This window comes from Anser cygnoides, chromosome 3 (genome assembly GCF_040182565.1).
Source record: "Anser cygnoides isolate HZ-2024a breed goose chromosome 3, Taihu_goose_T2T_genome, whole genome shotgun sequence".
NCBI classification, from domain to species: domain Eukaryota; kingdom Metazoa; phylum Chordata; class Aves; order Anseriformes; family Anatidae; genus Anser; species Anser cygnoides.
In genome coordinates, this window is record NC_089875.1 from 39,268,652 (window position 1) to 39,296,301 (window position 27,650).

Consider the following 27,650-nt stretch of genomic DNA (forward strand, 5'->3'; position numbering starts at 1 on the left):
TCTTAACTAGCTGAGCTGTATTAGGTAAAAGATTAAATTCTGTGGTCTAGGATAACAGTGTACTGAATTTGTTTCCTGAATTTTAACTAAAATTATTTTAACAATGACAATGCAGTATATATTGCATATTTGTATGCATGTTGTATAGAATATATGAAAAGAATGTGAAAAAAAGAACAAAAGCAAGACTGAGCTAGGAAATTCAGTTTAGGTTTGAACCTACTCTTTTGATTACTTTGCCAGGGAGATTCAGTTTCAGTAATGTGTCAGGTCCTGCAGCTGGGATGGGGCAACCCTGGCTATACGTACAGACTGGGCGACGAGATGCTGGAGAGCAGCCCCGCAGAGAGGGATCTGGGGGTTGTGATTGACAGCAAGTTGAATATGAGCCAGCAGTGTGCCCTGGCGGCCAGGAGGGCCAACCGTATCCTGGGATGCATCAAGCACAGCATTGCTAGTCGGTCGAGGGAAGTGATTGTCCTGTTCTACTCTGCGCTGGTGCGGCCTCACCTCGAGTACTGTGTGCAGTTCTGGGCACCACAGTACAAAAAGGATGTAAAACTGTTGGAGAGTGTCCAGAGGAGGGTGACAAAGATGATGAAGGGCCTAGAGGGGAAGACATATGAGGAGCAGCTGAGGTCACTGGGCCTATTCAGCCTGGAGAAGAGGAGGCTGAGGGGAGACCTCATCGCAGTCTACAACTTCCTCGCGAGGGGGAGTGGAGAGGCAGGTGACCTATTCTCCGTAATCACCAGTGATAGGACCCTTGGGAACGATGTTAAGCTGAGGCAGGGGAAGTTTAGGCTGGACATCAGGAAGAGGTTCTTCACCAAGAGGGTGGTTGCACACTGGAACAGGCTCCCCAGGGAAGTAGTCACTGCACCAAGCCTGTCTGAATTTAAGAAGAGATTGGACTGTGCACTTAGTCACATGGTCTAAACTTTTGGGCAGACCTGTGTGGTGCCAGGAGTTGGACTTGATGATCCTTATGGGTCCCTTCCAACTCGGGATATTCTATGATTCTATAATCTGCTCAGAACCTCTGGTTTTGCTTTATCATGAAGAGATTTTATTCAAAATCTGAGTGTATCTGACATTTTTCCTTGTGGATTTACTTTCATTTCCACCTGAAAGATCCTTTGCATCTCTGATTGAACTGAATTCTGATGCAGGCAGCTGTAGTCCAGATGAAATCTCTGGTTTTACTGCTCACCTTGCTGCCTTTCTCCGAGCTGTGTTGTCTGGGGCGTTTCTGCAGACAGACCTTCTCAACGTCGGATGGGAGTTCTGCTTAAAGGCAAGGAGAACAAAAAAAGGCAACACTGTCAAGTGACTGACCTGCTTTCCCCATACAGCCTCCCTGTATAAGGAGACTCTTTTCTCACCAGTTTTATTGCTATGTGAGGGAGATATTTACACTCTGTCTCTAAGGTTCCAATTTAGTAACCAAATCACTCTTTCAAGGTAACTAACTCTTTCAGTATTCTACTGAAAATTTGAGCTCCCGCAGTTCAGTTCTCTTCAATATAGCTCAGGTACGTGCTTTAAGAAGACAAAAGTAGAAATGTGAATCACCTCTTGTGCCTCATTCTTTTGCCCACCTCTGCTGACCTAGTCTGTGGTATTTGAAAGCTTTTGGTACAGTTTGTATATTTTCACCTCTAGGTGTCAAAATATATTCCCCTACTTCTGACTATTTCTCTACAGGGAGTTAATATCACAGCTTTCTTAACTTATATCAGGAGACTGATGCTTAAATATTCATTTGTTGAGAGTCTTTGGGTGCATTATTTTCCTGGTAAATATTAGGAGTAGCTTAATTTTCTAGCATTGTTTCTACATGTCCTTGAAACAGACTTCCGTGCAGTGAGTCCAGGTGTTTCTGAAAACATTTTACACCCCCTCCTGCTCGTGCTGGCTTTGAGTCTGCAGCTGCACTTCATTGTTTCCTACATCATGGAGTGATAGCACCTATTAAATAGCATTGAAAATAAAAAGAGGAAACTCCTATAATAAAGGAGTCGAACACAGAAGACCTCAGAAATAATAGGAAGCTTTGCAGTTAAATTCCTTTTATGAGATTAAATTCACATGTTGTGACTCATCTTAATCAAAACTTCAGATGGCTCTTTATTAAGCATTTTATTACTATTTCTGTGAATAATCTGAATATATCTGAGTGCTAAATATCACAAAACAAAATAATTTTTGAGGCAAAGTCAAAACCATTTCATGGGCAAGAAAGCCTTGCCTAAGTAAGTTCCTGCTAAATTCATGTCTTCCTTGATGCAGGAGCCCAGTTGATTCAGAAGGCAAAACTATAAGGAAATTATTTAATTATGGGATGCAGCTGAATTTCATAAAGTCCAATATGTTAAGTTATGAAGACATAAAACAGAGGTAGTAACCATGAAGAGACAGAAGAGTGGAAATACTCCTCTTTGCTATATAGAGCCCAGTTAATGCCAGTCCAGATTGAAACGAGTTAAGCATATTCAAACCGCATTAAATTATAGCAAAAAAGGTCAAGCTTCAAACAATTTTAAAAATCTGCTCTTAATTTCAAAATGTTTTCACACAACTATGCTAGCTGTATCTTCCGTGTAAGAATAGGTTGGCAGAACTACACACAACTTCTACTATGTGTAACAAATAAAACTTGAATGAGCAAAAACAAAATCACCTGACCAAAGCAGCTGCAAGCCAGCAGTCACTCTCTGTTGATCAAAACCATCTGTGTTAGTGGTATTTCCAACATTGTTCAGTGTTGTCTAGTAGAAGACAAAGCAAGCACATTTAAATGTGTATACTCTGTTTTCATCACTGTGCTTCTTTTATCTTGCTTTAAACCTCCGGGGATTTGTGGCAGTTTTCAGCTTGTTCAGGTGAGTTCTAAAATCTATTCAGCTACATCATTTCCATGATCTGTGGATGAACACTGAGATATGATTTGAAACCACCTGTGTTTGAGGATGTCACCTTCAAACTTTGATCCCATACTTGACCTGTTTCTTGGAATTTTGTTGGTGTTGCTTCTGACTAAATGTCGTATTTTTAACAGGATCTTATTTCAATTTATTCCTAAGAGATGAATTAATCTTGATGGAGTATTGCCTTTGAGGCTCAGTTCTCATAGACCCTTATGAGCTTTCTGTAGAAAGATTAATTTTTACTATATATTATCTCTAAGGTTGTTACCTGCTAAAACCAGGTGAAATTATGAAATTACAAGGAAAGACCTGTCATGTCTGGTTTTTTTTTGTTTGTTTGTTTGTTTGTTTTTAGCAGCAGCATGCATCTGAATTATTTTATGCCTTTTCACTTCTCTGTGTAATTTTCTCTAATGTGATACAGTATACTCTTAGCTTTGCAGTCTGATGTTGACTCTGTTGATGTCTCTGTTGATGTTTTTAGTCTCTAATTGACCTAATCACTGAATTTAAATAAAAAATAGGCTATTTTGATCTTCAGGGATTGTTTACAGTGTGACAGTTAGCAGGACAGCACCTGTGAGGATGTGCAGGTAAAGAGAGAGTTGCAGTTATACTTTGAATGTGTAAGTCCAAGCCAGAGAATTCTTATATTTCTCTAGGAAGAATTTGTTTTTCAGCCTGTGAGTACTAAAATGAACCCTGTTGAAACAGCTTTTAAAGGCTAAATTTGAAGAATTCTTTCTGTTTGCTGGCTTTCGGAATAACATTGTAATTTATAATACTATCATATGCTTAAAATATAGTGCCTTTTTCTAGCTCCTAGGAAGGAATTATTAAATTGTTTTCAATATTAACTGCATATTAGAAAGAAAATCTGCAAAGGTGATTTACTAAGAATCCTTTATGGCAGATAGAGTGCCTATATTTGGTCAGCGGAAAGTAAGTGGATTATTAGGGAATTTTCAGTTTTTGTTATTACAAATAGTATATTGTGCAATGGAAGACGGTCGTATTCCTCCTCTAACCAAAAGTATAATTTTAGTTATTAAAAAGTTACAGTAACAAGAATCCCCAGTAAATGGATGTAAATGTGACACCTACCTCCACATTTCCTCGGTGATTTTATGTTTCGCCTGATTGCAGCGTCAAGGCCATCTGTGTGTCTTGCATTTAAATATTTTTTTCCTTTGCTGCCTTTACAAGCTAATATTTAATTTGACTTTTTAGATCATTACGGGGTTTAAGAAATATGTGCTTCTTTTATAAAGCAGTTTCCTGCAGCATCAGAAAGCCCTAGAGAAATTTTCTGTCAGCACAATAATGTTGTTATCTCAGAAGAATTAAATGCATCAGGAGTCACATTGTAATTAGGGCCACCATAAGATTTTTGCAATAAATGGTATCAAATAATACTACTAGGAAGCTTGACTTTGGAAGGTTGCCACATTTTTCCGTGGAGTGGACTCTGACTTAGAGTTGACTGCAGGAATTCAGTTCTTTACTCCTTGCTATGACAAATCAATCACCCTCAGACACTGAGTTACCTGAGGGATTATGAATGGTTTTAAAAGGGATGAACGGATATTAAGTGGTAGCAGTCAGCAGCCATTCAGATCCTTGGGAAAGACATTGGGGAAAAAAGATGTGTATTGTAAGATATAACAAGATCTCAGATCAGCCCTCAAATTTTTGCCTAAATGCTAAAACAAAATTTCACCTCATGTATTCCTTTTAAAATTAGGAAACCTCCAGAATTTTATGTGGTCTTAAGTACATAACATTTTACTCAAAAATCTTTTACTTCAGTGATAAAACAGCAGCGAGACATGGGGATAAATCTGTGATTCTTTCTCTCCCATTTCTTCTAGTTTTAGAATTAAGTTCCAGGATTCTTTCCTGGCATTCTTCCAGTTAATAGGATCTACTTGCTGGGAATGCATATCTCTCAAGTCAGTGTGTCATGTTGCCTAGCTGGAAGTGAAACAGCTTATTTTCTCTTTTAGATCTCTTTTTACCATTCTTGTTCTAAAGGATTTACCATTTTATACCTTCTAAATCCAGAGAACTCTAGTGCCTGTGATTCAGTTCTGTGGGACATGGAAGAACAGATTCTGTCTGTTGACATACTGATTAGATTCCTTACAAAAAGTGCTAGATCCTGGTGTCCAGACAAGGCCTGGTTCTGGACAAAAGTTTATCATCATGCTGTAAAAAGCTTGAGATCTGGTCTAGCTTCTTATTCCAGCCTGCCACACAGTGATTTTTATTCTTACAAAGCTATATAATCAACTCTCACTGTTACTTACATGATGGGTCTTTGGAGGAATATAACTAAGGAATAGACACAGAAGAAGCAGCTGCATTATTTGAGTCAACAGACAGATGCTGCTGTATTCTGGAGCTTGCCTTTGGGACCAGAATATCCCGTTCTGCCATTCTACTCCATCCTAGTCTTGTTTTTCTCCTAGTGGTTGTTGCATATCATAGTATTGAGTTTTAAGTACCGTAACATCTTCTAGAAGGTGAAGAAATTCAAGACATTGGCAAAATAGCCTGAAAGGATTACTACTATGCTGGCAGATACTGTCAAAATGCTAAAAATGAAAATAATAACAAAAAAGGCTTAGCTCATTGTCAACTTTTATTTTTAAATTAGAAGTAAAGATACTAAATAGTGTCAAAATATTTTGTTTAAAATGCTTGGAAAATAACGTAAATATTTTCATTTAAGAGAATTATCTTCAGAGGTCCCTTCCAACCTTGGCCATTCTGTGATTGGAGTCTAGAGATATGCAGAATACAGCCAAATTCTGAATGTCATAATTTGTCTGAGCTGTGGTAAAAGTTTATTTCATATTCGTAAGCATAAGGTGGTTTTTCAACCTCCTTTGCCATTGTTTCTAGTTAATGTAATCTGGAGGAAGGAGAACACTGATTAAGAGGGTAGGCCTGAACTGCTGTGAACACAGAAGCTCTGTCAAAGATTTTTTTCTAAATATTAGCTGAGTTGGTAGTGCTATTTATCTAGTCTGGAAGGATTCCTTGGGTAGTATCTGTAAGGGACCATTACAGTACGCAAAAAACTTGTGAATGAAATGTACTTGGAAGAGGTAGAGGGGAACTTGCTGCCAGAAACAGACTGATGTAATCGGAGAGGCCTTGCCCTCTCCTATGGTTGGCAGGGAAAGGAAAGCTATATGGAGGAAGAGGTCAGAAGTCATGAAAGCTGTTGTGGGCAGAATTGCTTCCAATGCTACTAGCTGGCTGAAGTTCTGTGAGACTTTGCTGGGAATTATGAGCCACAGGGCACCACACAGTAAGGAAGTCGTCTTCCACGAGACATTATCAAAGGAACAGTCTTGTTCTGATAAACTTTTGGATGGTTTCCGCTATTTGGTCCTTTACAAGGATATTTTATTATCATGGCCTATTTCGTGCAAGTGCTGAGCATTCTGGGATCTCTGATTGAAAGCACATGCCATTGTCAATTATTTTATTATAATTATGTTCTGTAATAATGTGTTATTTATTTATTATTATGCTCCTCCACTTCAGTTTTTAAAAAATCAACACTTTAGATGAACTGTGGTCAACTCAGTATTTATGTCAGTCCAAGGAAATCCATCAGTAGGGGAAGAAGCGTTTTCTAGACGTACTTCTGTAATTTTCTTTCCTTTCACTTGCACTGTAATTTTACAATGTCAAGTTCCATTTTATACAGAATCATATTTACTACTCTGCTTTTTACTGTACTTCTTAAGGGTCAATCAGGAGAGTGGCTGACTGGTGTCAGCCATTCAATGGAGATCCAGTCCTAATATAAATGGAAGAAGTGCAGCAGCTATGTGGCCAGCAGGTGAGGCAGGAATACTCACATCTGCCTTTAAGAAATGAAATCGAAACCACTTTAAGACTCCTACCTGCTCCACTCAAATCCCTCCAATACCTGTTTCTCACCTAACATAGTTTCTTTTATTTCCTAAAATGTTTTTTCGGCTTATTTAGTTTTTCAGGGACAAGTCTCTGTACACAGTTATTTAAGCCTAAGAATTTTATACCATTCAAAGCTGATGATAGAGTTGTGGCTATCTCTATCTCTGCCAAAGAGTTTTGAACAGCTGAAAACTGTTGTGGATTTTTTTATCCTTGCAAGATATGGCAAATATGTTGAATACACAGTTGGTTTCAAAACAAGACATTAAAATCTTCCTGCTTTTCACTTGAAATAATGAAAATGCTTTTCAGTTAATGTGCTGTATCCTCACAAAAAGTAGAGAACACTGAACATTTGGCTTCATCATGTTGATAAGACCGTGACTTCTTTATCTGCATGTTTTGATGTTGTTACCTACCCTGGAGCATATATTCAGATAAAGTTTTAGAAACTACAGTTGCTGTTTTTAGTGGTTGAACACAGTTTTCTGATGAATATCAGCCTCTTTAAGTCCCTTGTTCTGTGAACAGAACTCATTCTGTGGAAAACTTACCACCTTTCAAAATTTCAGTAATCGTAAATGTTCTCATCCTTCTGGTGATAGACACATCCACTGTTTCTCCTATTAGTTATGATTTAATAATATATTTAAGTGGAAATGTTGTATGCACATTTGATCAATACGTTATCGCTTTTGCAGCCAGGAATCCATGTGTTACCATGTTTAAACATGTACCCTTCTAGCTTCAGAGCAAGGATCAATAACACTGCAGATTTCGTATGCAGAAATATCAGGTGGATCCTGGCAGTTTGCACTGCATATTTGGCTCTGGTCATGAGAGAGCCCTGTAGGTTGTTGTTGATGCTCACAGCTACCCTTAAGGACCTTGCAGTAAGTACCTCTTTGCTTCCTATTGCTTAGGAGGCTCTCTGCTCACGACCTTGCCAGGACTGTGTTCTTACTGCCAGTTTCCATTGCACAGAGTCCCTGCACACTTCACGAGATTTAGAGACCATGTCAGCACTCAGTTTGAAGTGTGTTGGTATTTGAGAATTCTGACAGAACAGCATACAGAATAGTTAGAAAGTTGTAAGGAATCTACAGCTACCTCTGCCTCTTTCAGTTTTCCCATAATTTAATTTTTCAGTGTTGAATAGATAGTTACAGTTGCTAATAAATGCTGATAATGTTGTTCATTTTTCTCAGAAATCACCATTTTTCCTTTGCAATGAGAGGGTACAGAATGCAAAACAGACAAAAAACAAAACAAAACAAAACAAAAGTCCGAAACAACCACATTCTTCTGGAAATGAAGACTCTGTTATGTGGAATTTTACCAGCTGTTTTTTTTTTGTTTTTGTTTTTTGTTCGTTTGTTTGTTTGTTTTCTGGCTGTGAATTGCAGGCTATTTGTTTGCTTCCAGCATGATGCCTCCAGTCACTGAACAGGAACCACAGCCTTCTCCTGGGTTTTCATATCCAAAACAATTCCAGAGCACTTGTTCAGTAGTGGCTTGAAGGCATAGATTTGTCTGCTATTTTTTGAGACACAGAGGGGAAGAAGACTAGTTCTGCACTGAGTATTCTTTGCATGTCTTAATACCCTGATTTAGTTTTCAGAAAAACTTATATTCAGTCCTCTTTCAGTGCTGCCCTTCTCTCAGTCCTTGTGAAATGTCTGTTTTTCAACAGCAGATTTCTATGTGGAAAGCCTGTTAAGAGGGTCCTTGCAGAAGATATTCAAGAGTTTGGCACTTGTTTGAGCGGCTGAAAAATAAGTATAGTTAAGATAGTATAAAATGCTGTACTGAAAAGAAATGGGGAGGGTAGAATAATCAAAATGTGAAATCATTTGTGTATTAATACATCACTTGGAGTAGAAAGAATGCTCTCATTAAGGAATAGCAAATGCACTTACTAAGGAGCACTGCAGCAGTATACAGTCAGAGAATTTTTGAGAGAGAGGCAAGAATCCTGCTGTCTTGCCCTGTGATGTGGCGTGTGGTTTGATTCCTACTATGTGGCTTGGAAAGAATTTGAGAAATCTGTGAGAAGTTTAAGATGTTGCTAAGTGATGCAAGTGAAGGACAGTCACCACAGAACGTGTCCAATATGAACAAACAATTGAACAAAAGAAAAACCACCCCCCAAAATGTAACTAGTAGATTTAACAACAGCAGTAAAACTGCAAACAACATCAGGCATCCATGACCTGGTCATCAGCTTGGCGAGCAGCAATTTAACACTTCGGTGCCTCTCCTTTATCTTTTAACAGGTCCAGTGACTCCCTGGTTCCCTTTCCTCCCTAACCTTTCACTTGAAGAGTAAAAGTGGTGCTCCCTGCTTCTCTAACTGGTTACTGCCTTCAACCAAAAATTGTAGCACCTGACAGATATACTTTAAAGGATTGCATGCAAATTATTTAGTCAGTTTGGGAAGAGGTATGAGACACTGCAGCTAGCATCCTGTGCAGTCATACAGACCAGCCATGCTTCGCCATTCTTTTTACCCATCTGGTTGCAAGTCATGAATGGAGTGTTCCTCTTTTCTGTTTTTCAGAACTGTTAGGGTGAGCTCGGCTTCAGCTGATGTTCAGAAAATGACAAAAGGCAGCTTCTTCTCAGAAGAGTGTTTTTTTTCAGCTTTTTTTTTTTTTTTAATAAAAAATTAATTATAATTTCAGTGGGAAATGAGAGATTACTATCTCCAGACACTGTTCTGTAGTATTTAGCGGTGATTCAGGACAAGAGCCTTTAACTAGATGGCTCATTTTTGGTGATTTCCCTCCTCACTTGCTTCCACTTGATGTGGGTTAGCCTATAGGACTGTAGAAAAGAAATCCAGAAGTACAAGAATTCTTACCTTAAATAGAGTAGGAAACCTCTGCCTCATTTTCTAGAAATGTTCCTTAAGTTGTTTTTGTCCCCTTCTACTACAACACATCAGATAGAATAATTCATTCAAACAGCAGAGAAATATCTTGTCTACAAAAATAATATATTAACCCCCAGCAGCTTTGGCAAGCATTAGTTCAAGCAGGGATGGATTGCACACTTTCAGCTTTTAATAAACAGTGGCTGGCTCTGAATTTGTTCACAGCAGAGTATAAATGATCGCCTTGACAAATAGTGTCCCATTTCTGGTTTGTCAAAGAGAAACTATTTACCCCTTCAGTGTAAACTGAGCCCCAGCAAAGAACTCATTTCCTTCTCTGTTCTAGGATTCAAATGTGTATATGACTGAGTGGACTGCTCGTATACTAAAATAACTGTCCCTCTTTCTCATGAATAATGACTTGAATAACTCAAAAAGAAAAAAAAATGAAAAGATTTCTTTTGACTGAGAGTCTTGGGGCAGGCTGCCTGGTTATCACCATTGAGAGTCACAGTTACATGCATAAATCTACATTTTGATCTGTAGTAGGCTTAAATAGTTGATTGTATGGTTTATCAGCTAGGTTTATCATCACTACTACAGAGAGTTTGTGTACTTATATGTTTTTGAAAACTACATCCAAACTACTTTCAACTACATTACATACAAAATAAATAGCGCAATTAGTACTCGTGAATATTCTAAAGAAAAAGAAAGGTTGTGGTGAGTGAATTGCAAGTTTTCCTGAAAGTTGCACACATAATTTCTCATTTCTTCAATCTTTGGGGACTTAAGAAAGTTTGCTTGACGCTTTTGTCCTTCTAAAACTCATCCTCCCCAAAGTTTACAAGTAAGGAGACAAATTAAGAAGAATTGTAGCTTTGTTTTTGCAGAGAGAATGTTTGCCTCCTGGAGTCTCAGCTGAGGCAAACTTTACATGGGCCATTGACCAGACAGAAGCCGCTGGCATCCTGATAAAAGCCTTCTTATCTCATGACTAATCCTCTTACCCATTCCACCTGAGTTTATCTCCTGATGGCAGCCAGAACAGAAAATAGCTGGAAATAGAAATGGTTAATAATAATAGCTACAGATGCATAAGCATTGTTAGCACAGGTTGGAAAATCTGTGATGGAAGAAGGGCTGCCTAATCATTAGGTTTTTCCATGAAAACCTGCAAGTAAAATGAATCCCTTGAAGTCCTGCCTAAAATGGGTTTAATGCAAAAAGTGGCAGAAATAACCGAATGCCATGAATGCCATGCCTAGAAGTACACAGGATGAGAAAGGTATCTAAGGTTTCGACAATCATCAGGTAGTAATGGGAAGCTATGTATGTACCTTAATTACACTGATAATTCTCTTTAAGTGCATTAGCTAAACAAATAATAGGACAGCAGTCTTCTGTGACAAGCTGCCATCCATATCTGCCTTTCCTGTATGGTATAATTAAATGAAATCTTACAGTAAACATTTCCATTCTGAATAGCTGTCCATGAGTTGGAAATGCTTTTGTAAAGGACCATTTTAGTTAATTAACCTTCTGTAAGTGAACCTGCTATCTCATGACTCTTTTGAGTAATAGAATTTATGAGTAATGGAATACTCAAAATAATTATTTTAATGATTGTTTCTTTCAACAGATGTATTAAATAAGTGATAATTAAAGGAACATTTTAAGTAGATCATGGTATTAACATTATTTTGTAATCCTGGAGTGAAATTTTTATTAATCTTTCAGTACATAAGTGAAAAATTTGTCCTTTAATTTAATTATAAGAATGAAATTCACTAGAAAACTTTCCAAAGGAATTTTAGATTGATTTGGGGCTGTCTGTGTCTCAGTAGTCATAGGTGAATAACACAGGATATGAATGTTCATGCCACACAGGGGACACAGAAATGCAGCTACCATGGTAGTGAAAGTCTACTTAGTATTCAAAGAAATGAATTAAATAGAACCTTAAGTCTCTCCTTTTAACCAAGCTAATCCTATTCTCCAAAATGGATTTGGTTAAGACTAGAGAAGATGGCCCACAGGGTCTCTTGATGCTGTAAGGGAACAGGAGTTTTTCTTAATTTGTAGAGTCATTTAATGAACCCTCAGCCTCACTGAGTATAGAAATCATTAAAGCATATAGCTAATCTACTAATCCATCGTGAGGCTGCACACTGGAAAATTTGGTGTCACGTCAAAATCCACTGGATTCTGTCTTAAATCTGTTGTGTAATTTATTTTCACAAAGGGGAATAAAGGTTGCAGTTAAACAAGCAATGTTACATAATGTGCTTCCTAGGAAGAGACTGTGTAACTTCCTCATCTTCCCCAGCTGATTCTATTGCAGATGCTTGTGTTGTGCATATTGTCACTAAGTAAATCCTCTGGAGAGTGTCTTAGCTGGGTCTCAATAACTGTATCTGCAGAGCGTAAAGGCGCTGTAAGCCAGTGTTTCAAACAGAGTTAGTTTGTTATCCCTTGTGATAATATGGAAGCTCTGCCCCTGGTCCACAGAAAGACTGGTGAGCTACAGACCTATGCATGAACATGTTTATTAAAAGATTACTAAGAAAATGGGCCATAATTTTTTAAAAATACTTGAGTTCCTGAAATACATGCTAAAGATAATATAATCTATTCTGTGTTATTGTTTACTTTTATCTGGACTGTACCATCCACTTGTAGATTAGAACCAGAAATGCAGAGCCAAGCATTTAAGTGGTGTGCTTTTACTGCTTTTGTGCTACGAGCCCACCTGACAGCAGTCAGAGTTTTCTTAGTGAAGCTAAAAGCCCTTTGGTAGCGGCTGGGAATGGTTTGTTCTGTTTGCAACTCTCCATTGCCAAAAACTAGCAATGGGCTGTGCATATGACGGCAGAAAATCCTAATATGACAGGTTTGTTTCTATTTCCCGCTCATTATTATTTTTCAGCCCTTCACTATAAAAGATTGTTCAGTCTCAGTATGTAAGTCATCTAATATCCTTATGCAGTGAATAGAAAAAAATGTCATTGGTATATCCGCAGGATGTATTGTGCAAGAAGAAATAAATGATACCGTTGCGTTCATTACCCTAAGGGGGTAGCAGAAATAGAGTATATCTGCTGGGTTGTTTTGAAAGAACATTTTAAAATTAATTTAATATTCCAGCTAAAACACTCATGCAGTGAAACTCTACTCCTTCCTTTGGGAGACTTACACTGCCTGTCTGAACATTAGAAATCAGTTTCTGACATGAATACTTAAAAATTCTTTATCTTATCTAACCCCTTTACTCCTAGGTGCATTCTTCTTTCTACCACACTGATTTTTTTTTTCTTTCATTGCATGTTTATCATCATTTTCATAGTTATGCTTTCTTTTAATTATTTATTCAATGTAAACTTTCATAGTTGTATTAGTATTTCCTCATATCTAGATTTCAGATTAAAAATGTTTGCTGTTCCCAACCTCCTCTCATTTTTGTATCTGCAGTTTCAAAAGATCCACAATAACAAGACAAAGGCCTTCCTATTGAGGCTGGTTTTAGTATGAAACCAGAGAAAACCTGTGTAAAGGTAAAGGAGTCCAGGAAGGCCGGACCTTTTTCAAGAATAAAATCTTAAAGGTGCAGGAGCAGGCTGTCCCAGTGTGCCAAAAGTTGAGCTGGTGGGGGAGAAGACTAGCCTGGCTGAACAGAGAGCTTCTTCTGGAACTCGGGAGGGAACAAAGAGTTTATGAACTCTGGAAGAAGGGACAGGGACGGGCAACTCAGGAGGGCTAAAGAGCTGTTGTCAAGCTGTGCAGGGAGAAAATAGAAGGGACAAAGTCCAACTGGAACTCAGTTTGGTTAAAGTAGTAAAAGACAATAAAAAGTCCTTTTATAAATATATCAGCAGCAAAAGGAGGATTAAGGAGAATCTCCGTCCTGTACTGGATGCGAGGGGAGAACATAGTGACGGAAGACGAGGATAAGGCTGAAACATTTAATGGCTTTTTTGCCTCAGTCTTTATTAGAAAGGCCAACTGTTGTCAGGGTACCAAGCCACCTGCATTAGAAGATGGTGACAAGGAGTGAGATGAAGCCCCTTTAATGAAGTGGGAAACCGTTTTGAATTTTCATAAGTCTATGGGGCTGAACAGGATTCATTCAAGGGTACTAAAGGAGCTGGCAGAAGTGCTTGCTAAGCCACTTTCAGTAATTTATCACCAGTTCTAGCTAAGTTGGGAAGTCATAGTTGACTGGAGGTTAGTGAATGTGACTCCAATCTACAAGAAGGGCAGGAAAGAGGATCCAGGTAATTAGAGACCTGTCAGTCTGACCTCAATACGAGGGAAAATTATGGAGCAGATCATCTTACAGCTTCATTAATATGCTTTAACTTTTGGTTAACCATGAAGAGGTCAGGCAGTTGGACTGGATCACCTTTGAAGGTCTCTTCCAACTGAACTATTCTATTCTATCCCATCTTGAGTGGCGTCACATGGCACATACAGAACAATTGAGTGATCTGAAGCAGCCAGTATGGGTTTATGAAGGGCAGGTTCTGCCTGACTAACCAGATCTCCTCCTGTGACAAAATGACCCACTGCATAAAGGAGGGAAAGGCTGTGGATGTAGTTTATCTGGAATTTAGTAAAGCATTTGTCATTGTTTCCCACAATATTCTCCTGGAGAAACTCCATGAAGAACTGGCTGGCTGGCCAGAGGGTCCTAGTGAATGGAGTTCAATAAGCTGGTGGCCAGTCACCAGTGGTTTTCTCCAGGGCTCAGTACTGGGAGCGGTTTTGTTTAACATTTCTATTGGTGATCTAGATGAGGGGATCGAGTGCACCCTCGGTAAATTTAAAGATGATACCAAGCTGGGTGGGAGTATTGATCTGCTGTAGGGTAGGAAGGCTCTGCAGAGGGATCTGGATAGGCCGGATCCATGGGCTTAGGCCAATCGCATGACGTTCAGCAAGGCTCAGTGCCAGGTCCTGCGCCTGGGTCATAACAACCCCATGCAGTGGTACAGGCTTGTGGAAGAGTAAATGGAAAGTTGCCCATTAGAAAAAGAGCTGGGGATGCTGGTTGACAGCCGGTCAAACCTGAGCCAGCAGTGTGCCCAGGTGGCCAGTAAGTCCAAATAGTATCCTGGTCAGCATCAGAAATAGCATGGCCAACAAGAGGCTGAGGGGAGATTTCATCATTCTCTACAAGTGCCTGAAAGGAGGTTCCAGCAGGGACGGTGTTGGCCTCTTTTCTCAGGTGATAAGTGATAGCATGCGAGGAAGCAGTGTCAAGTTGCTCTAGGTGAGGTTTAGGTTGGACATTAGAAAGAATTTCTTTATGGAGAAGGTGGTCAAGCATTGGAATGAGCTGCCCAGAGAAGTGGTGGAATTCCCATCCCTGGAGATATTCAAGAGATGTGCGGATATGTCACTGAGGGACATGGTTTGGTGATAGGACTCAGTAGGTCAGGTTGATGGTTGGACTTGATGATCTTGAAGATTTTTTCCAACCTAGTTGATTCTATGGTTCCGTGATATTAGGTTAGAATTCCAAAGCTAGGAAGGAAGTATAGACAATAGCAGGTAGCAAAAGCAGAAAGTATGGAGTTTATTTTTCCTTGCTCCTGGGCAGTATGAAGGACTGATTATCAAATGCCTACCCTAGCTGCTTGGAGGCTGTGTCAGAACACAAGCACACTGAGTATCACCAAATTACAGCAGTATCACCCTAGCACACCCCCACTTAAGACAGCAATAAGAGGTTAGTGTGGAAACAGTCACAGCCACTTAATGTCACTGAGAAGCATCCCAACACAAATCCTTCTTTTTTAATTGTGATTGCTTCTATTTTCTTTCCTTAACTTACCCTCTTCGAAGTCAGAAAACAAATGGATGCTGATATCAACTGAAGTAGAAGCAGACCCTGAAAATAAAACTTACTGTCTCTCTAAGCCTTGGAAAGCTATGGAGAATATTTTCTTTCTCTGGGTAAAAGGGTAAAATGTGCAGCCTCACAAACTGTACTGTTCACACAAACAAGATGGAAACCAGGTAAATTAGTTGAATTTCTCCCCTTGTGGTTGTTTCCCTCTGAATCCTTTAGCAAACACTTACTAATCTAACTCTCAGTGGGGAAATCAAGGTAGCAATCTTAATTGTCTGTTTGCTTTGGCCCAGAGGCTCAAAGGAAAACAAGTCTGTTCAGAGCAAGTGATTCTCATAAGAATGTTCTTGAACATGTTTCATTGGGTGTTTATGCTACCAGTCAATTCACACTGGTCAAGGCTTGTTTGCACTGACTTCTGTGTCCTCTGGGAGAGTCTTGTCATCCCTCTGCTTATAAAGTCATATCAGAATGCTTAGCCTCTCATTTGGCTGGGTTTTGCTTCTTATTTTCTTTCCTGCTTGGCAATCGTTGATTTAAAATTTTCTTTGTCACATACATGTTTATCACTGCTAAAGAATAGCATTTTCAATCTGAATTAATCAGTCATAGCTAGATATCAAACAAATATTATTGCTTTACAACACATCTCTGAGACAATGAGTTATTATTTCCACTGCACAGATAATGACTTAAAGCAGAGAGAAAATTTTTGCTTGTGTTTATGGAACTTGAGAAACTTCAGAGTATCTTCTACTTCTCCTGCTATCGTAAATATTCAGAAGTTTTGAAAATAAAGTCCTTTGTGTTTCTGAGGTGAGCAATAATATACAGAAAGCCTGGGACAAAACATCTTTCTGGGTAACGTCAGTCACACAACTGTCTTTTCTTAAGATGTAAGACTGAAAAGGATCCCAGGTGGTCAGTGTGTCCTAGTGTAGATTACCTCATCGTGTAAACTGTTTCAAAAATGATTCGCTTCCATCTTCAGACTGGTAAGTTGTCCCTTTCCCTATTCTTTTTCTGTTTCCACAGAGGATCCTAGGCAGTAGATGTGTTCTGATCTACACCCCTTCCCTGAGAAGTTAGCACGCTACCAATTTGTAGTTTAGCTGTTATCTAATACCCACCTGGAATTTTTCTTGCACACTTTATCCTAAAACTTTTCTTACCGATGTTTGATCTCACCACACCTAACCTAATTCCCAAACTCTTTCTGACTTTCCTTACAGAATTTTAATTCCTGTGATTTAACGTAATGACTTTCCTCCAAGCCTCCATTTTGATTTCATCTCCTTTGAGTAAGGATAGCCAGAATTATACACAGATGTGCTTAAACCCACATCTTATATTATATACCATTAATACTTCAGATGTTTATTGGAAAGGCCTTGACAGAGATAGCCCGTATTTACATTAAACTGTGCATATTCTGGCTGGCTCAATTCATGCTGTGATTGACTATCCCAGCCAACCTTTTCTCCTTCACTGTCATTGCTGACGGATGACTTTTTAATACACTTATATTTATTAACCCCCAACAATGGACCTTGCATTGTATTAGGTATTTCATACTGCATATGTTGTTAATACCTGAAGTGCAGTATTTTTTAATTATTTTTCTTGTAGTAAAACCTGGGATCCATTGTATATTGATTGCTTATTTTTATATTACTTGGTATGATTGTTTTTAAACTTTTTTTTCTTCAGAATTTTTAGTCTCATAAATTGCAGGTTTATAAAACCTGAATTTCAGCTCATTTATTTCATCAGTTAATAGAAGTAAAATGCTCCAGTTCAGGCAGCTTACAGATCACCAGGGATAACCACAGTATTTAAACTCCTGGGTTACACAATTATTATTATTATTATTATTTTTTAAGTGAGACCAGGATTTTGGGATTCTGATTTTATTGTTGTTGTTGACATTTTTGTTTTGAAGTAAAGAAAATGATGTCAGAATAGAATATTAAAATTCACTAGCTGTTAGCAAATTTTGGTCTAAATCCCTCTGAAGCCATATTTTAGGAGTATTTTGGCACTTAACTTCTCTTGCTTTCCATTGTGTGTTAACCACTCAGTACTATCAGGAATCTAGATTACCATCTTCATTTATTTGCTTCCAATTTTATTCCCGGTTAGAAGTGAATTCATTAGAATATCTCCATTTTATCCATCCCAAACACAGAATTCTGAGATATTCTTTCTGGGAGCTAGCTGGGCAAAACTGACAGGATAAAACATTTGCCTGTCATAGTGAGAATCTGGGCTCTATTCCCAACTCTGCTAGAACTGACCTTGTCCAATGCCCCTGCCCCAGACACTCATTATCTCCTAAATGAAGGGGCTGTGACTTGCCTGCAATTTAAAAGGAAGTCAGGGGACTTTGCTCAGTGATGGAATCAGAACATATTTGACATTAAACATTGGAAGAGGTGACAGAGAGAAAGCAAACACATACCTCAATGAAATTAATGGAGTAGTCAGGATGCTTAGCTATATAACAGCAGGGAAAAAAAAAAAAACAAAACAACAACAACAATAAAAAAACCACAAGATACATATAAAGATTCTTTTTGTCTCTTATCCCTTATCCTTGGGACTATATATTAACATTGGTTCTGTTTCATTAGGCACTTAAGCGTGGCGATGAAACAAACAGATTTTGAAGCCCTGGCCATAAATTTGGTAAATCTTGTTTTCAGCTTTGAGTGTTTTTGTACTGTCACTTTTGAGCACAGAAATCTTCTAGTCCAAGTCAGGGTCATTTTTGAAATGATAGATGGAGTTTCATTTTGTGACAGCCAGAATCCCATTTTACGGAAGGGATTTCAATAACAGATCTGAAAGAACTGAGATGGTAAGCATCAGTGTCACCATTTCAGGATAGACCAAACTCAGGTACGAAGGAGTTATAGTTCTCTGTTCTACAGAATAAAGTAGAAACAGGCAGAATCACCTTTTTAATCAGTGATGTTGGTAATAAACCAGTAGTGTCATTTTCCTTTATCATAAAACTGATTTACTGGAAAAAATCTAGAGATAAACTTCCGAGTGGGAACAGCAAATTTCTGCCTTGTGATACTATTTCATATCATGGGCAGTATAACTAAATAGGGGTTCTCAAACTTAAACTTGTAAGAACAGTTAGTCAATAAAACAGAAGCCCAAGGGAAACTGCTCAGCTACTCCCATTCCAGAATACATATCCGTACATTAAAAGTGAGTTAGGTTAGAAGAAAGTTCTGACACAATAAAGCACATAGTGCAGCTAAACCATGTCTCTGAAAGGACCTAAGAATTCAAAATGAACAAGCAACTCTCTGTAAGCTCTTCCATATGCTCCAAGTGGCAAAAAGACCTAACAGGACACAGGGGGAGAGAGGAAGTTAAGGACAGAAGTGTTCTTACTTCTGTATATGTATTTCTTGGTGATGGAATATATAATTTATATTATATATATACAATAATAATAATATATATATAACAAATATAAAATATATAATATATAATTTCAGATCTGGAAATTATTTTAGTAGGGTATGTTCCAGAAGCAGAAGGACGTTTAAAATTCAGTGAAAAAATGAGAGGTTACTTATCCAATGACACTTCCTTGTAGTCTGTGGCACAGATATTTTCATTTTTAATGCACACAATGTTGGAGTTACCCCAAAATATGTTATACAGTGAAGGTTTTAAATGACCTAATTGGTGCCCCCCCAAAATAGGAGTTGGTCCAAACTAGACCACAAGGACAGTGTTTATTAGAGCTGCCAGATAACAGATTATCTCTGCTTATTTGAGATTTAATAAGAATGGGTGGGTTATAAAAACCTTATTTATGAAACTGTTTGATTTGTGTCATTTGTAAAATTGAAGTGCTGTAGTGCTTAGTATACAAAGTATATCAGCATAACTACTCTACTAGTAACTGCTAGTGCTGTTAAAATGTTTATTATCTTTGAACTTTATAAAACTGAGCTATGGTTAATTTTCAGTAACGAATGATCTCAGACTTCTTACTACATGTCTGAGACATATGTTTCAAGTATGTGTTGTTTATAAATATGCTGTGATGATGTGCCATCTACTTGCAAATGGGGATTACTGCTTATGCTTGGAGCTATGACAGTCACTGCTGACTGAAGAGAAAAAGTTATAAAATATAGGTTTTGTAAAAATTATTTGATACGTTTTCTGAAAATGTCCGCGATATTCCAGATAGGTAGTTTTTTATGAACGTGTAGGGGTCTGTAAACTAATTATGAAGGGTCACAGGAAGAAGTTAAGAAAAATAAGTCCATATAATACAGTACAATTCCGTACAGCACATGTGGAGAATTTCTAAAAACTACACACTTTTCATGCATAGATAAAATGTACTGTTTAACAAACCAAAAAAAAGGAGGAGAGGGGGAATCCATATACACATTTTGAAGCAGTTAGTCACTACAAAATGAAAATGACTTGCAGAAAGGCTTCACAGAGCACTTTATTCTGCCACCAGAAGACAGTAAATATCAATTTGGTCTGCCTGTGTGGTGAAGTATTCACAGCCTCTCAACTGCCTGTATGCAGAGATGTCCTGCACTAGTCAGCCCAATGAATTTCAGGTTCACAGATCTGCCTTATCTCAGTGAGAATTTCACAGAGAAGGTTGAAGGTTTTCTTTGCCAAGTTTCATTATTGCAGTGAAAAAGAAAAAACAACCAAAAAAAAAAACAACAAAAAAAAACAAACAATGGTACTGCCATGCCATTAGAAGATAAAGAGGAAACTGTCATAGGTTGCAAGGGGAAATTTTCATCCCATTTCAGGAATTTATATTATTTGAACATTTTTGTTGCTGCTGTAATAGATGTGAAATACAAACCTATTGATATTGTTGCCAACTGTGAAATATTGAGCTGATTCCCCAGTATTGCTTTGTATGAAAACCATGCAACAAATGCGGTTCTGACTTAGTCTGGTTATACTGATCAACAGGCACAGCTGGAGCTCGCTGACCCGGCTTCCACTGTGGTTGTTGTAGTCTGACTGTTGGGAGCAAGGAGCAGGTGTGCTGCTTTAACTAATGTTGGAACAGAGTCACAGCAAATTATTGAAGGCACTTTTTTTTTTTTTTTCCTTGAATAGACTCAAATGTGAATATCTGTTTTTTAAAGAAACATTTAATTGGGGTTCTTTTTTGAAATTGGTTTCATAAAGTAGCAAGAGAGAAATTATCGTGCTTTCTATTTGTCCAGTCTTTCAGTCCTCATCTTAGATCTTCTGAAATTATTTAACAATTTCTACCAATTAGAACAGTGGTAGTTTCTATTTATGAGATTTAATTTTGTTAGCATTTTATTAGAATGTGTGGCTAAGTAGTGAAAGCTAATGAGTGCATTCAAAATCTTCATTCAAAGTGCATTCAAGAACTTCAGCATGAGTTTTTAACTTGGGCTTTGCAACAAAGCCTCTACATGGGGAAAGACTTTCTGAATTTTCCCACTTCAAGGAAAAATTGACTGGATCTTCAACATTTTTAAACAGCAGAAAATACAGCCATGAAAGAGAAATACATCAGAACCCTGCATTCTTGATTCCAGTGCTCAGGTTAATACTTGCCTTTAAATATAATCTTATATTTCCTTTTGATACACTGTTGTTCTTCTCATTCTGATTATATTGGAAAAAGTAGTGTGAAAAAGGAAGCAGCTTCAATATTTCTGGTAGAACAAGAAGTGGGAAAGTTAGGAGCCCAGGATAAGTTTGGACAGCATTTACATTGCACTCATTGTTAAAGCAGCTGAGCTACACAGCCTAAATGGTCATAATATAGGATGTGGTTTTCACAGAACTCAAAATTCCGTATGAAAAAAAGACATTTGCTGGGACTCTCACTAAGAAGATTGAGAGAGTGTTTATGGGGCTTCTTTTCTTACAGACTTAAAATCTAGAATGAGAACAGAATGTTCTGTTTCTGGACAATAGTTTGGTCCACTTAGAAAGAGAGAAGCATAAGGCTCAAAACCTGCAAAAGGCACAGGTTTGTTGTTGATGTTTTATTTATTTACTCTTCTCTGAATCCAGCTTGAAATTTTGTCAGGTAATTGATGACTACTGGGCTTTGTGGTTGGTAAATAGATCTCACTGTTTGGTGTATAACAAACTTCACATTTTGTGCCTCATTTTATTGTGATTGTTTGTTTTCTACTGTCTTTTTTTTTTTTTTTTTGAGATTGCCTTGCTTTATTTAGCTGTCCTTTGAAAAATCCTTGGTATAAAACTGGTGCTGATGTAGACACAGCTCACACAAGTTGTTCTCTTTATCTCTGTTGTAATTTGTATTCATTCCTTATGATGATTTACTTGCTTTCTTGAGATTAGCAGATGCTGGCTTCATTGTGTAAAAAAATTCAAGTTCTTGACAGTTTTTTGTTTTGCATAAGAATAAAAATTATACCACGAGTGCAATTTATTTGAAAACAAGTCTGATGCATGTGCATCTTGTAGCATTTATTTTGCCCCAGAATAAGTGATTATGTAAAATATTTAGTGTTTGTGTGTGTGAGGGAGAACACCCGCGTTAAAGTTTTACTTCTTTTAATTCAGGGCACATTCCATCATCTCACAGCTTTCTGATTCAGACAGATGAGGGAGTTGAATGAATATTGTAGATATCCCATATGAATGTTAGGAATACAAAGCTGAAATATAAGATCATGACCTTTAGCATATCTCTGTGACAATATCTCTGTTCCCTCCCCCCCCCGCCCCGCTTTCCTCAGCCTGACCCTCTCTCTAGGTTCCATTCAGTAATGTTTTGTTTATTCATTAAATGGATGTGCCTACAAATAGCTGTATGCCCAGAGGAGAGCAGGAAGACAGATAGGCCTCTCCTCTTCCAGTGGTGGAACTGTGTTCAGCTTCAGTGAATCTGCTATTCGAGCCCCATGAGGGCACTTTTTACAAAACCAGCCCACTGCTCAGATCAGTGTTTTTTGTTTGTTTGTTTGTTTGTTTTTTTGTGTGTGTGCTGTTATCTGACCAACAGTGGAAAATAAATGTATAGTGCAGTCTGAAAAATATGTATTTTTTTGATCACTACTGCATGAAATACTGTCCTGAGTTTGAATCAAATGGCACACTGATACAGTATTTCCTCAGAATCCTATTTGTAGGCATGCTGGTCCCTTTTTTGTTATACCATGAGCTGGGCAATACCAGAGTTGTTTCTCACTACAAATGCATGAACAATATTTGTGTTTGTTTATTAGCATTACTAGCTGTAAATACCGGACAGTAGGTCTGTGAGGGCATGAAGCAGTGGCAGGAAGGATTAGGGAAGCCTGTGGATGAAGGATTGAATTAACCATTGTCAGTTCTATTTTCCAAACTTATTTCCTTCAAACATTACAATTTCATTCTCATTTCACTAACTTTTCTTTCACCTATTCCCTGCTCTTGCTTTCTAACTCATTTCTTTGCCATCTTTTGACCAGCTTTGCCTGTGCTGCTTTTAGATTTCTTCCTGTAGCTAGTTTTATTCTTAGAGATCATGCTTGGCTGTGGCAGGCAGTGAGCCCCTGTGCTGTGTAATAGCTTATTTCCCTTCTCAGTAACCAGATGGAGAGGGTGGCATTTCAACCCACTCTGACTCCCAGCAGCTAAGAATGAACCTAACAGAGATGCAGTTGGTGATACAATGTAGGACAAAGAAATACATGTATAGCACTGTGCACTGATCTCTTCTATTACCTTTAAGAGTCTGTCTTGGTTGTGCTCTCTGTGGTGGAACCTGAGTTTCACTGAACATAGGTTTTCCAGGTGAAAGGGCTGTAAGAACAACTCAGTGGAAAGGCCTCTGAATGCTCGTGTGTGATGAGATGAGGCTGATGTTTCTTCCACTCCCCTCAGTTTGAATCTGCTGATCCAGTAGTGGGGAGATTTAAGACAGGGGTTCCCTGCTCTCCCAGGAAAAACTGAGACACTGTTGATGGAAGTTTTCTTTTTCTGGGCACATCAGCAAGGTCCTGTCACAATGAAACAAGTGATAGATTTTGCATTTGTGGCTCATACCATACAGTCTGTGGGCTTGGCAATTTTGCAGAGATCCCTTAGACTCCTCTCACTTTACACTCCCCCCACTGGGGCTCCAGGTGGCTGCACAGAGGCTGCTGCAGACTGCGGCCCTGCCCTGTGGTCCCACGCAGCAGAGGACAATGCTATGCTGGCAGCTGGGTACTAGGGGTTTCAGTCCTAATTTTAAAAAAAGTAGAATTGGCAATGAGTTGCCCTTGTGAATGGCCTGACTCAGAATCTTACTTTGTTCTGACCTTTCCCTTTATTCTCCTTTGCTGACTGTATCTGTTAATCTTGCTGTCTTCCCTTGAATATATATGCTGCTGTCACCTCCTTTTGCCAAGTGATACATTATGAAGGATTATTTTATTGTCCCATTAACATTGCTATCCTCACAGCAAACTTCTTTCCCCAGGACTGACCTCTTTGTGTACTATAGCTTCTGTATGCTTGTACTTTTTTTTCTCTCTCTTTTTTTTTTTTTAATGTTCTGATGTGAATAGATACTACATTTGTTATGGGATTTGAAGGATGTATCTGTTCCTGTTATCATAAACAGATACATTTCATAAACTTAGTCTCTCCTTTTGCTAAGAGGATTTTTGTCATCTAAGTATTTATGCTGATGGGACCCAAATTCTAGCATCTACCGTCCCCCATTATTTCTTTTCTGTTTGTTGTGATTCATTCTGCACACTTACAAATTGCTTCCTCAGTCAGGTGAATCCTCCCATGCTGAGGGTGGTTGTTCAGCTTAAAGAAATCTCAATTAGCAAGCATATCTATCCCCATGGGGCCATTCCATTTATTATTGAGAAAACACCTCATTCTCTGAAAGAATAAAAAGTTTATTAGAATTACTGTCATTTGAAGTAGTAATGCTCATTGATACATTGTTACAAACCATAACCTTAAACAAGGCATTCTGATGTTAATTTAAAATGCATTTTTCTTTTGAAAAATTTTAACATCCCAAGCCCTGCTTCTGTATTTCTTGACCTGTTTGTTTAGGTTACCTTGACATGGATGCTCAAAAATTTTCTTCAGCAACATGTTTTGCAATCAAGAAGTAAAATCAATGATAATGGCTGAATACTTCATTATGAATTTATTTTTTTGTTTTGAATTGTGGAATAGGGGAGAAATAAGAGCAGTGTAAGGGAGTAATACAAGCAGTAAGTGTCCAACTCTGCTTCTCAACCAGTCAGTCTGCAGTGTGAATGAGACAAAAAAAAAAAAAAAAGATTTGTGGATGCATGTTATGCAAGTCTAATCATAACACCTTTGATAGTCAGCTTGTTGTGATTTTCAGGTATGTTTTTTTTTTTTTTTACCCTCCCTAATTTTAAACAAGCTTTCATAGATTTTCATTTATGGTTCCCCTCTGTATCAGTAGAATTGGAAGGTGCTTAGCACAGTTTACCATGTTGTTGTTGAGAGACAGGCAGCAAATGGAGCAAACCTTTAGTGCTATCTTTTTCCCTGTTTGGTTTCAGCTCTTTCCAAATACAGATCCAAGACTTGCAGGTGAATAGTCATGGGCAGTTCCTTATCCCTTTGGATAATCTCACTAACCTTGTCAGACGACATCTGAAAACTCATCTCAGACATCTGTTTGTAGGATCAGGAAAACAAATTGCAACTCAGAAGTTTATTTTTAGAAGTGATTGTGTTCCATGAGAAAACAAGAAGAGAAATCTGCAACAAAGGAAGTCATATCTCATCTAATCTTTCTGTTTAATAATTTTCTATAATGTCTGTTAAACAGAGGAAATATTCTGCAAACTCTAAAGCCCATTTCCAGTGAGATGCTGACCTCATTTATTCCCCTGGGACAGGAACAAGAGGGAAAACTGGGTTGCTTCACCTTGAGAAAAAGGTCAGATGCCTCTGACGTGAATATTCTAAGAATGGAGTCAGAAGAACCAGAGCTCTCCCAAAAGGAAAAAGAAAGAGGGAAAAATGTGTCCAAAATATACAGCCTCTGTATTTGTTTGACAGAAAACCTACCTCCTGCTCTGAGTTTTTCGTTCCATCAAACTGTGCTATGAGCTTCCTTCTGAGGGAATGTCAGAGCAAGAACAATCATAACAGAACAGTATTTCTTCTCCAACGTTGTGCTTTATTTCAGGTTTTGTTTCAAACTCTAGATACTACCTTGCAGACTTTGACAAAACAGGTGGTGATTTCTAAACACTCAGAAAAATAAATCTCAGAAAAAAATCCCTTTTTTGTATTCAGTTTTGGCACATGAACTCCAGCGTGCTCATGCCTGTACTGAAGGTTGGGATGGGATTCACAGTCAAGCCATGTTTTGACTGCTTTGTTTGCATGTCTCTTTCCCCGCTTCTACAATTAGTCATACTTCTTTTGTAATTCTTTTCAATCTGACTCCTCCATTTCTTAATGTTATCCTGGTAATCCCCTTATTGCTGTTTAATCGGGCTGATGGTCGTTTTAAGTAAACTTTGTAATTGTGAATTTCCTCATCAGTGCTACATGTCTGGGGAGAAACGTCAGCTCAGAACAGACAGATTTGGGTGTTACACATATATAATATGTATAGTATATGTATATAGTATATATATATACTGTTTACACTCACACTCTTACCTTACCAGCCATTGTTATCCAGGCCATGTTTCTAAAAGTACTAAGAGGGGGCTGTGCAGATTCCCCCCCAAGCTTGCCTTGTAATATATGCCAGGAACCAAATGTGTTGGCAACTGTAGTCATAGAAGAACTCAGAGCTTAATTATTTTTTTCAGAGTTCAATTGTAGGACATTATGTATTTTGTTAAGAATAAGGCAATATACCCTTTGGTCTCCAGCTTCTTTGTTAACAACTCTAGTTGCAGACTCTTGAGCATATTTCAACTGGCTCACTCATGTTCCCTTCTGAGCTTATTGTCCTCCTTCCTTTTAAACTTTTTGCCAATTATATCGAGTAGTGTTTCTGGTCTTGCAAAACCAAGAATTGGGTCTGTGTACTACGCAGAGGTGTCATCACTGGCTGTATATCATTCATCACCATACTGAATTACTAATCCTGCTACTTCCCTGTAGTCAGTGGTAATGGTGTCAGTAACAAGTGATTAGTGTGAAACGTTCTTGGAATTTGACATCCAAGTTTCACCATGACCTGTTAATCACAGATGTTTTAAGAGTAGATGAACATTCTCCAGTCCAGCTGTTTTCTCAACATCCTTCTCAGGTATAAACATTTCTTTTCTTCAAGTGGTTTCATTTATCTTGTTCATAGCGTAAGTATACAAACATTCATATAAATTTCCAGCTTTAGTAGTACCTATAGGACCTTATTCATGTTTTACTTCATTTCTGTGAAGTAAACATGGTATAAAAAGTCAGGGTACAGCTCTGAAGCCTCCAGCTCCTTACAGTCTTTTAGATAATTTTGAGCATTTCCTCTGGCTTACAAGCAATGGCCTACTCTTCTGCAGCTTCTGTCTTCTTTCTTATTTAAGGAACTTTAAAATTTATTTATGTTTCTTAGGGGGTATTTTTATTATCATTAATTATTATTATTATTATTGTTACTATTATTGTTATTATTATTATTTTACTCTTTTTATATTCCTTCTATGTTTTCTGTGGAACCGGCAGGTTTCAAGACGTGCTCCTTGACCATTGTGAACCACAGGCACTCTTCCTATAAAGCTTGAAACTCGGTACGTTGTCTAAGATATCCATGTATTCTGTTGGTTTCTTCTGACCAAAAGGAATTATCAAATGAAAGATCTTTTCTGTCCTGGGATAAAGAGGGTGTCATTTAATACCTCTTTATTGGACGCATTTTGACTGCACCCTGATGTCTCCTGAGAGATAAGTACATTGTATTTGTCTGTGAAGTTGGCACCCAACCTTCTTCATGTTAAACTTGCTCCATCTGGAGCAACCATGTGAATTTTGGATTTATTTGGCCAGCTTGGAATCCACTTACTCCCTCTATAAGATCTTTCTTCTTGTG

General features: G+C 38.1%; 1 protein-coding gene across 22 annotated transcripts in view; it reads left to right on the forward strand.

The window, feature by feature from the left end:
* PLD5 (phospholipase D family member 5) overlaps positions 1-27,650 on the forward strand; it is a 317,558-nt gene that overhangs the window by 14,785 nt on the left and 275,123 nt on the right. For 13 of the 22 annotated variants that reach the window (XM_066993942.1, XM_066993946.1, XM_066993949.1 and 10 more), the window contains exon 3: positions 27,287-27,351. The exons of the other annotated variants lie outside the window; for them this stretch is intronic. The gene's annotated coding sequence lies outside the window, so the exon portion shown is untranslated. The remainder of the gene's footprint in view (positions 1-27,286; positions 27,352-27,650) is intronic. 22 annotated transcript variants of the gene reach the window in all.